The sequence below is a fragment of the Orcinus orca genome, chromosome 7, assembly GCF_937001465.1.
Source record: "Orcinus orca chromosome 7, mOrcOrc1.1, whole genome shotgun sequence".
NCBI lineage: Eukaryota > Metazoa > Chordata > Mammalia > Artiodactyla > Delphinidae > Orcinus > Orcinus orca.
In genome coordinates, this window is record NC_064565.1 from 111576584 (window position 1) to 111587565 (window position 10982).

General features: G+C 45.9%; 1 protein-coding gene across 5 annotated transcripts in view; it reads right to left on the minus strand.

Annotated features, from left to right (window-relative positions):
- The window catches only part of SLC16A14 (solute carrier family 16 member 14), a 35435-nt gene extending 25708 nt beyond the window's left edge, over window positions 1-9727 (minus strand). Inside the window, exons 1-2 of one of the 5 annotated variants that reach the window (XM_033425812.2) lie at window positions 9577-9727; window positions 6621-6980 (exon numbers count right to left, since the gene is read on the minus strand). The gene's annotated coding sequence lies outside the window, so the exon portion shown is untranslated. Of the gene's footprint in view, window positions 1-1103; window positions 1152-3309; window positions 3451-3605; window positions 4523-6620; window positions 6981-7674; window positions 7839-9576 lie in introns of those variants that run through there. The other 4 variants (XM_033425821.2, XM_033425835.1, XM_033425828.2 and 1 more) reach the window with 4 other exon arrangements.
- Between the last annotated feature and the right edge of the window lie 1255 nt (window positions 9728-10982).

Below are 10982 nucleotides of genomic sequence, written 5' to 3' on the forward strand. Positions count from 1 at the left end.
TAGAAAGGGATGGGATAGCCCTTGCTCTCCAAAGCTCACAGCCCATAACCGAGCTACCCTGTCAAAAGTTCCAGGAGGATGAAGCTAGAAAGGGTTCCGAAGTGGAGTCTGATGGTTGTCTTCCCTTCGCCCCTGGTAGTTGTACACAGAATCCCAAGGAGCCAGAAAGAGGAGAACCAGGCAGCTTGATAAGGGGTGTGACTGGCTTAGATGAACAATAATAACATTGTTTTACAATCTGTGTTTAATGAGATAAAACACACAACTTGGCATTTTCCTAAAGCCCACCTACATGTAAGAAGGACTTTGAAATAATAATAATACAAAAGTCATATTTTTTTCAACTTATGAGTTGAAATAGCAAGCACTTTTCTAAGCAATGTTAAGAACTTTATATGTTCACTGAATTATTTATCTTATGGGTTAAGAGACGCAGTTGCCATTGAGTTGCTCTTGACGTTTCCAGTTTATCTGTCCATAAAGAAATGACGTTAAATGGCGTCTAATGGAAAAGTTTTCTTCGAGAGGCACAACTGTAAAAAACAAAGGAACAAACAAAAAAAAAGAGGCACAACTGTGCCTGTAGAAAATAGTATCAGATGGAGCCTATGGGTGGGTAAAGCAAAATTCCATCAGATCCGCAGGAGGTCCCTGAAGATCTTCCAGGCAACGGGGTTGTCTGCATTTCACACCCAAATCTCTCTAAAAGTCATTCCTGTTTTGACTAATCAGAGTTATCTGACTGTACAGCCAGATTAACTAAAACAAACAAAAGGCAACAGAAGAATAAACGTCTGTCCCCTCACCCCCAAGTCTGCTTTAGCATTTCAGCATTTATGTAATAAGATACAAAATAATCATTTGAGCATTAGGACCCTCCTCTGCACCTGGAGAGAGAGGGAGAACCAGGAAGGGTTTCTGGGCCACCTCTCGCCAGGCTCCAAGTCTTTCTCCACCATACGGTCTTCAAGCTCCCCCATCTTTTCCACACACTGACACACATGCAAAATGACAACACGTGTGGGACACTGGGGGAAGTGGAGCAGTGAGCGTGGGGTTTCTGCTAAGGACTGATGTGTAAATGTAACCCATTCTGGGCTCACATAGAATGGAAGCTCTGCACATAACGTTAGGGCCTTGCACTGAAGAAGCTGAAGGAAGGAAATGGGAAGATTATGGGAGATTATGGGATCAACAGTCAACTCCCCATTCTTCCCTAAAGTGAGTTTACTACCGGTGAAAGAGAAACCATTCATGGGGGAAATGAAGTAACACACGCAGGCTATGACATGGAGGTCAGCTACGTATTTACCTGGTAACTGGCAGAAGTGAAAATACTATATAGCCTGTTCGAGTGTTTCAGAGGTTAAAACGAAATTAAATTTTCCACAACTCTGTTAGGGGAGCAAGTTGTATAAGCAAGTCATTGATTTTTTTTTGCGGTACGCGGGCCTCTCACTGTTGTGGCCTCTCCCGTTGCGGAGCACAGGCTCCGGACGCGCAGGCTCAGCGGCCATGGCTCATGGTCCCAGCCGCTCCGCGGCATGTGGGATCTTCCCGGACCGGGGCACGAACCCATGTCCCCTGCACCGACAGGCGGACTCTCAACCACTGCGCCACCAGGGAAGCCCAAGTCATTGCTTTTTAATTTGGCTACTGTTGATTATGTTACAATGTGGTGAGCTCACTGTAAATAAGCGGTAAAGGGGAAAGCACCCAATTAAAATTAAAAATACAATCTTCCCCAAAGGTGACAGAGTATGTTGGTAGCAGGTTCTTCATTAGACGTGGGCGTGGGGCGGGCACATCTGTAATTTGGCTCTGTCGATATTTGCCCTCTAGACCGGGTGCGCACTGGACATCCTGAGCCTTTAGAGGGCGCACTTGAGGCCAACAGGCTGAAGAGGCTGGAGCAGCCAAGGCTGGGGAGCTGAGCTGTGCAGAGACCACAGAGCAAGAGAAACGGGGAACCCTATCTAGGTTCACGCTGTATCAGGGGGAACTAAAAATATAAATGCCTTCTATGGGTCAGGAACTGTGCTTAACGGCTTCTCCACAACGATTCTGTCCAGTTGTATTAATGCCCCATTTTACAGATGAGGAAATTGAGGCTATTTGTAGAATGGGGGCAATGCAGCTTAGAGAGGTTAAACTACCCGGTGGTGGAGGCCAAATCTGAATTCGGGCCTGAGGGATTCCAAAGCCTATTTTATCTCTCTCTCTCTCTCTCTCTCTCTCACACACACACACACACACACACACACACACACACACACACATACACACACACACACACACACACACACACACACACACACACACACGCCAGGCAAGGCGAAAAGGAATTTTTCTAATGCCCAATAATAACCCTTACTCATCCTTGCTAATGAGAGCCTGGATCAACTTTTCCGCAGAAGGAAAACGGCTTAATTAATTGGTAAGCAGAATTGAGCTCCTAAAACACCGTCAGTGGCCTTGGCGGCGTCTAGCCCCGAAATGGCCGCCCCGGGTCCCTAGCCCCATTTCAGGCTCTCCTTTCCTCCCCAAGGGGCCTTGATCAGAACCGCTCTGGGGTACCAGCGTCCGCACGCCCTGGGCTGGCCCACGGCGATCCGGCCTCCGCGCCAACCCTTATCTCTCGAGCACCACCTCCGCCGCCCCGGGCCCCCCTCCCGGGCGCTGTGTGCTCCCCCTTCCCCGGCACCCCGAGACCCCTGGCCCCCATCCCGGGCATCCCGCGTGTCTCCGCGCGCCCGGAACTCGCCAGCTCCGCGGGGAAGCGAGGCCGATCGCAGTCCCGGCGGCCTGCGCGGGGAGGCATTCCGCACCCCCAGAAGTCCCGCAGCCGCCCCGCCCCCGCCCGGGTCTCCCCCTCTCCGCCCCAGCACTGCTAGTTCGAGTGGCTAACGCGGGCCCGGAGAGGAGGCGGGAGCAAGGCTGGACGCGGGAACCAGCGCGCCTCTGGGGTCGGGCGGGGATTCCGAGGGGCGCCGTGCGCCCTGGACGACGCGCGCGGGGCCCTGGCCGCAGTGGGAGCGCGGCGCGTGCCCACGTTCCGCCCCGGCGCGCCCGCCCGCCCCGAGGTGGCCTCGCCAGCGGTTCCGTAGCACCCCGGCGGGCGGCCTGGGCGGGACCACCGCGCCTCTGCTCAGCCCTGCCCTCGACCCTCTGGACGCCTTCCCCTACCAGGCCCCGGGCCCGCACCGCCGCTTCCCGGGCGGCTGGGGCGCAGCGGCCACCGCAGCCCAAGATGCCCCCGGCGCCGCTCCATCCCCGGGCCCGCGATGGAGCGCGGCCCGGGATACTCACTGTCCGCAGCCCTCGGGGCGGCGGCCTCACTGGGCTCCCCGCCCCGATCCCCGAACTTGCTGTTTCCCTCGGAGCCCCCTGAGCGGCTGGGCGGAGAGATTTGTGGCAACGTCGCCTATCATTCTGGAGGTGCCGGTGCCCGCGGCTCTGCGCTCCGCCCGGTTCGGCGCGCTGTGCGGGCTCCCGGCGCCTCTGCCGCTCGCTGCCGGGCCAGCTCCGTTTTGTGGAGCTTGGAGCTCGAGGCCTCAGTCCGTGTGGTTTTAAAAAGGGTGCGTTTGGAGGTGCCCGAACCTAACCTGAGCTTCCTTCCAATCCGTGCAATTTCAAATCTCCATGCTTGTTCATTCCTATACCGGCTAATTCTGGTTTGGCAGGAAAAAAAAAAAAAATTGCAGTCACCTCACGTGCACACTCTCGTGGCCGGCTGTAGTTTCCAGCTTTGGCTGAGGTTCGCTAATGCTCTCGGCACGTTTATAGCTGGAGGAAAGGGCCCGAAACCTAAGATGCAGGTGGGAATGGAAGTATCTTCCATTTCTCTGAGATAGGGGAGAAGTGATGAAAATAAGCCCTCACCCAAGGCTGGACCGCAAAATATGACAGTTTGTGAGGGAAGAGTCGGGCGGCCCTGCAAGTGTTTTTAGCCAAAGGGGACGGAAAATCCCTTATTCTTTGTCCCATCCCGGGTGGTACCTCTCCCTGCGCTTTCCCCGGTATCTAACTGTTGCCTGGCTCTTGCATTCGTGGGTACCAGGTACAGATTTCATTTCCACGTGTACCTACTCTGTTCCCAACACAATGCTTTGCCCAGGGAAAGTTTTCAATATTTGTTAAATGACTGTGTGAGTAAATGAAGCCAGTGCTATTTTTACCTCACTTGAAGGATTCTGTAGTAGTTCTCTATTGCTATCGTAATGTAGTACCACAAACTTAGTGACTGAAAACGACACAGGTTTATTATCTCATAGTTCTGGGGGCCAAAAGTCCGAAATGGATTTTACTGGGTTAAAATCAAGGAGTTGGCAGGGTTGTGTTCCTTCTGGCAGCTCTAGGGGGCGCTCATGCTTCTAGAGGGTGCCCACATCCCCCGGCTCCCGGCCACGTCCTCTGTCTTCAAAGCCAGCAATTCTGTGCACCATTCTGTGCCTTTCTGCATACTCACATCTGTCTCCTGCTTCCACTGTTGTTTTTTGTTGTTGTTGTTTTTGTTTGTTTGTTTGTTTGTTTTTGCAATACGCGGGCTTCTCACTGTTGTGGCCTCTCCCGTTGCGGAGCACAGGCTCCGGATGCGCAGGCTCAGCGGCCATGGATCACGGGCGCAGCTGCTCCGCGGCATGTGGGATCTTCCCGGACCGGGACACGAACCTGTGTCCCCTGCATCGGCAGGTGGACTCCCAACCACTGCGCCACCAGGGAAGCCCTGTTGTTTTTTTTTTTAAATAAATTTATTTATTTGGCTGCGTTGGGTCTTTGTTGCTGTGCACGGGCTTTCTCTAGTTGCGGCGAGCGGGGGCTACTCTTCGTTGCGGTGCTTGGGCTTCTCATTGCGGTGGCTTCTCTTGTTGCGGAACACGGGCTCTAGGTGCGCACGCTTCAGTAGTTGTGGCACGTGGGCTCAGTACTTGTGGCTCGCAGACTCTAGAGCACAGGCTCAGTAGTGTGGTGCACCGGCACAGTTGCTCCGCGGCATGTGGGATCTTCCCGGACTAGGGCCCGAACTTGTGTCCCCTGCTTTGGCGGATTCTTAACCACTGCACCACCAGGGAAGTCCCACCTGCTTCCACTTTTAAGGGCTCTTGGGATTACATTTGGCCTAGCAGTGGTAATTGGATTGTTGGATAATCCCAAAAATCTGCCTGTTTTAAGGTCAGCTGATCAACAATCTTAATGCCATCTGCAACCTTAATTCCCCTTTGCCATATAAGGTAACATATTCACAGGGTCCAGAGATTAGGTTGTGGGCATCTTTGAAGGACCATTATTCTAGCTATCATAAATTTCCTTCTTTCTTCCTTTTCCCCTTCCTTTCTTGTTTCTGTTTTATTTTTTTGCAAAAAATAATATTCACATTATCAAATTTTGACTAAAAATAATTGAGAACATTATGAGACAGTGAGGACATTTCGTTGAAGCACCAGGCTTATGTGGTCCAAACGTTTTACTTTTGCTGATCGGAACATGAGCAAATGGATGGTTAGTATTCCCTTGGCCTGACCTTCTCAGATATCACCCATTTCAACCAGGCTTTTGACAGTAAGTCAAGATGGGGTTCCTGGCAAATACCTTAAGTGCAGATGATCCATCTTGTTTGAAAAGAGGTCTGTAAGATTTTTAAGTCTTTTTTTCCCCCTCTGAAATCTTTTAGATTTATTGAGGTTTGATTGATGAAGTATGGACTGTATATATTTAAATGTTACAACTTGATGAGTTTCAGATAAGTCTGTGGAACCATCACTTCCATCAAATAACTCCAGAATTTTCCTGTGCCCTTTGTTTTATTTTTGTTTTTTTTTTTGCTGTACGCGGGCCTCTCACTGTTGTGGCCTCTCCCGTTGCGGAGCACAGGCTCCGGACGTGCAGGCTCAGTGGCCATGGCTCACGAGCACAGCCGCACCGCGGCGTGTGGGATCTTCCCGGACCGGGGCACGAACCCGTGTCCCCTGCATTGGCAGGTGGACTCTCAACCACTGCGCCACCAGGGAAGCCCTTTCCTGCGCCCTTTGAAAGCCAGTCCTCACCCCACTGCACACCACCCCAGGCCACCTCTCATCTGCTCTCTGTGAAGCTTCTCCTCTGGACCAGGGGTACTTCACAACTACAATGCCCACAAAAAGGCTTTTCTTTTTTTCCCTTCCAGCTTTACTGAGGTATAATCGACAAATAAAATTGTATATATCTAAAGTGTGCTATGTGATGATACACAGGTACATTGTGAAATGACTATCACATCACAATCAAGTTAATGAACACATCACTTCATGTAGTTACCTTTTCTTTATCTTTTCTTTTTTCTTTTTTTTGGTGGTGAGAACACTTAAGATCTACTGTCTCAGCAGATTTCAAGTATACCTTACAGTATTGTTAACTGTAGTCACCATGCTGCTGTACATTAGGTCTCCAGAACTTACTCATCTCATAACTGAAAGTTTGTACCCTTTGACCAACATCTCCCCATTTCTCCCACCCCCCAGACCCTGACAACCACCATTCTACTCTGTTTCAATGAGTTCAACTTTTTTTTTTTTTCTTTAGATTCTACATATGAGTGAGATCATACGGTATTTGTCTTTCTCTGCCTGGCTTCCTTCACTTACCATAATGTCCTCCACGTTCATCTGCGTCGTCACAAGTGGCAGAATTTCTTTCTTTTTTTATAGCTGAATAATGTTCCATTGTGTATATATCACATTTTCTTTATCCATTCATCCATCTGTGGACACTTAGGCTGTTTTCCTATTTTGGCTTTTGTAAATAATGCTGCAATGAACACGGGAGTGCAGATGTCTCTTCAAGACACTGATTTCATTTCCCATAGAAGGCTTTTCTAAGAGATCATTTTGTCTTCACAAGTTTCATTGCTCTTAACTGCCTGGCAGTCTCTTGTTGACACAGGTAGGTTGAGAGCAGACCTGGAGCAAAGGAGCCTCCTATCTGTGAGTCACCGGTTGGTGTGCCTGGGTGAAATGAATAGAAAGCCATTGTACATTAAAATGTAAAAGACAAGCACTGAACATTTTTCAGGTATCTGAGGTACAAGACCCTGACATCATCTCTTGATTTCTAGGCAAATTACATATTGTTCCACAATAGTAATCTCACTTTTAACTTAATTGTATCAGGTAATAACCTTGTCCCTTAAGAAGATAAAATGATTCAAGTGATGCTTCTAAAATCCTTTCCTCTTAGTTTTTTTATCATGCATTCAACTGATTTCATAACGCCACGTTGGAGTTGGGGTGCAACTAAGGATGTGGACAATCTTTGCCTTAAATGTGTTGCCTTAATGGTGTGGATTAAGCAGAGAGTGGGAGAAAATCAGCTTTTGAGGAAGTTCTAGCACAGAATATTGAAGGTGTTAGAGTCATACCCTAAAGTGCCACCTTGACTGTCCCATTTTTATAGCCAATTCAGATACGAACATGACCTAGAACCACATGGTTACCCCAGACCATCATTCCACCCATCTCTCAGTACAGAAGGCAGCCGACCCACACCCCTGCAAGCTTAATGCAGTAGACTGTGATGGTTAATTTTATGTGTCAACTTGACCAATATGTGCTGGTGAGGATGCGGGGAAACTGGAACCCTCATATACTTTGCTTTGGAAAACAGTTTGGCAATTCCTCAAAAGTTTAAACATAGAATTACCATATGGCACAGCGTTTCCATTCCAAGGTAAATGCCCAAGAGTCATGAAAACATACGTCCACTCAAAATCTTGTACATGAATGTTCACAGCAGCATTCTTCATAATAGTCAAAAAATGGAAACAACCCAAATGTCTGGCAACTAATGAATGGATAAATAAAATGAGATATATCCGGCTTCCCTGGTGGCGCACTGGTTGAGAGTCCGCCTGCTGATGCAGGGGACATGGGCTTGTGCCCCGGTATGGGAAGATCCCACATGCCACGGAGTGGCTGGGCCCGTGAGCCATGGCCGCTGAGCCTGCGTGTCCAGAGCCTGTGCTCCGCAACGGGAGAGGCCACAACAGTGACAGGCCCGCGTACCACCAAAAAAAAAAAAAAAAAAAAAGAGAGAGATATCCATATAATAGAACTTTATTCAGCAATAAAAATAAATGCAGTACTGATACATGCTACAACACGGATGAGTCTTGAAAACATTATGCTAAGTAAACGAGGTGAGTCACAAAATACCACATACTGTATGATTCAGTTATACAAAATGTCCAGAATAGGTACAAACAGACAGAAAGTGGGTTACTGGTACCTAGGCTGGGGATGTAGGGGAGGAAATAGACAGTGACTGCTAATGGGTACAGGGCTTGTTTGGGGTGATGGAATGTTCTAGAAGTGATTTTGGTGATGGTTGTGCAAATCTATGAAAAATCATTGAATTGCAAAAAATAAAAAATGAAAAGTCTCCCTACCCCACCTTTACCAAAATTACTGGAGTGGACTATATATGAACCAGTACTGAGAATGGGTTATAATCTAAGCATAACAAATCCACTTCTATGTACCTGAAGTCCAAGATACAATGAATTAATTAACTCTGTTCTTTAAGTACCTTCTACTTAATTAAACTTAAAAGCTTTTGCACAGCAAAGGAAACCATGGACAAAATGAAAAGACAACCTACTGAATGGGAGAAAATATTTGCAAATGATATGACTGATAAGGGATTAATATCAGTATATTAACAGCTAAGATCAGTATATTAATATATAAACAGCTCATACAACTCAATATCAAAAAACGAACAACTCAAAAAATGAGCAGAAGACATGAATAGATATATTTCCAAAGAAGACATATGGATGGCCAACAGACACATGAAAAGATGCTCAACGTCATTAATCATCAGAGAAATGCAAATCAAAACCCAATGAGATGCCACTTCACACCTGTCAGAATGGCTATCATCAAAAAGACCACAAATAACAGATGCTGGCAAGGATGTGGAGAAAGGGGAATCCTTGTACACTGTTGGGGAGAATAATTGGGGAAGCCACTGTGGAAAACAGCATGAAGGCTCCTCAAAAAACTAAAAATAGAATTACCATATGATCCAGCAATTCCACTCCCAGTTATATATCCGAAGAAAATGAAAACCCCAATTCTAAAAGATACATGCACCCCAATGTTCATAGCAGCGTTATTTAAAAAAGCCAAGATATGGAAACAACCTAAGTGTCTATCAACATGAATGGATAAAGAAGATGTGGTATATATATATACAATGGAATACTACTCAGGCATAAAAATGAATGAGATTTTGCCATTTGCGACAAAATGGTTGAATCTGGAGAGTATTATGCTTAGTAAAATAAGTCAGACAGAGAAAGACAAATACTGTATGTTATCACTTATATGTGAAATCTAAAAAGTAAAACGAATGCACGTAGCAAAAGAGAAACAGACTCATAGATGTAGAGAACAAACTAGTGATTACTAGTGGGGGGTGGAGGGGAAAACAGGGGCAGGGGATTAAGAGGTATAAACTACTATGTATAAAATAAGCTACAAAGATATATTGTACAGCACAGGGAATATAGCCAATATTTTATAATAAATAAATAAATACCTTCCTCATCTTAAGCAATATTGTCCATAAAATCGTGGTTGTGATGTTCCAGTTATACATTTGTCTAATGCATATCAATAGAAAAGCGTATTAGTTTTACGTTCATCAGCCTATGTTCTGCTTCGGGTTCCTGCAGCCTCACCCTTGGTCTCGCTGCCCGCACATACCTGTCTGATGGACAAGCTGCAACAGAGCCCTTGTGGTTCCTGCAGGTCTAGTTCATGAGATTACGTGAGGAGCCCATTTGCTTTTCTAAAGGGGTGTTTATAACAAGCAGGATGTAAGAGAAATCTCAGGCACCTCAGGATTTTCTTCCTGGTCTAGGACTTCCCCAGACTTCATTCCAAAGCACCTACAAAACTTCTCCTGCCTGCAGGGGTGGTTACAAGCTTACGTTTACCTTGGCTTCAAATTCAAAGAGCCCATCAAGGGTGAAGTGATACACAGCAAGATTAGCATGTTCCTGTCCTTACATTAGTTCCTGTCCTTACATTAGTCTTCCACATTTGTTAAATTTTTCTTTCTGATAAAAATAACCAATATCCTCCTGTAGTAGCAAATGCTTTCATAAAAGTACAAGGTCTAAAACTCCAGTTCTGCCTCTAACTTGGAAATTAAACATTTTCTTACACGTGTCCTAAAAGAAGTAATGCTTGGTTCATGGGGGTTGTATTATAGTTTTGTTGGCTAATATTATAAATTATTTAAAAAATTTTTTATGAAATCAGTGATACTAGCAAATGATTATGGCTTTTTCTTGAACCTATAGGTTTTTCTTCTTTTATTTAATACCCATTTTCCTGAAAAGTGTCATGTAGATCAAATCTAATTTTAAATGCTGTCAGAGTGTTCACTAATGGAAAGGCAGTGAATCCTTCTGAGGCTAGAAGAATCCTCATCTACTGAAATGTTTATATATCAGTATATAAACAGGAGTTGAATTTTATTTCCCATGAAACAGAGCACACTTGCAACTTATACTATTTTAAAAATATTTTGAGTGTTCAAAAATAGATCATTGGCATTAAACAAGCATATGCTTAACATTCAGAAGTCAACTCCACATCATAATCTTTGAGAAGGTCATCAATAAATAGGACTGAGTCTGGATGAGAAACACCAAACATTTTTTCTTGTCAGTCACGACCTCACTGTACCTTTACTTGCAGGAGCAAATGGTTGTGATGGAAGCAGTTGAAGACATGAGATGTGAATGCCTTAAATTTAAGAGGAAAGGAGTTTGGGAGAAGTACTTGAACCACATCTCATTTGTGAGACAAACGTGTTATCTAGTAAAATTAGTACAAGCTATTGAAGAACAATGTATGGATAGTTTAAGGGAGAATCAGTAAAGCAGGTTCTTCTATTTTACATGGGAGGAAGGTGGTTCTCTTTTCTATGATCAT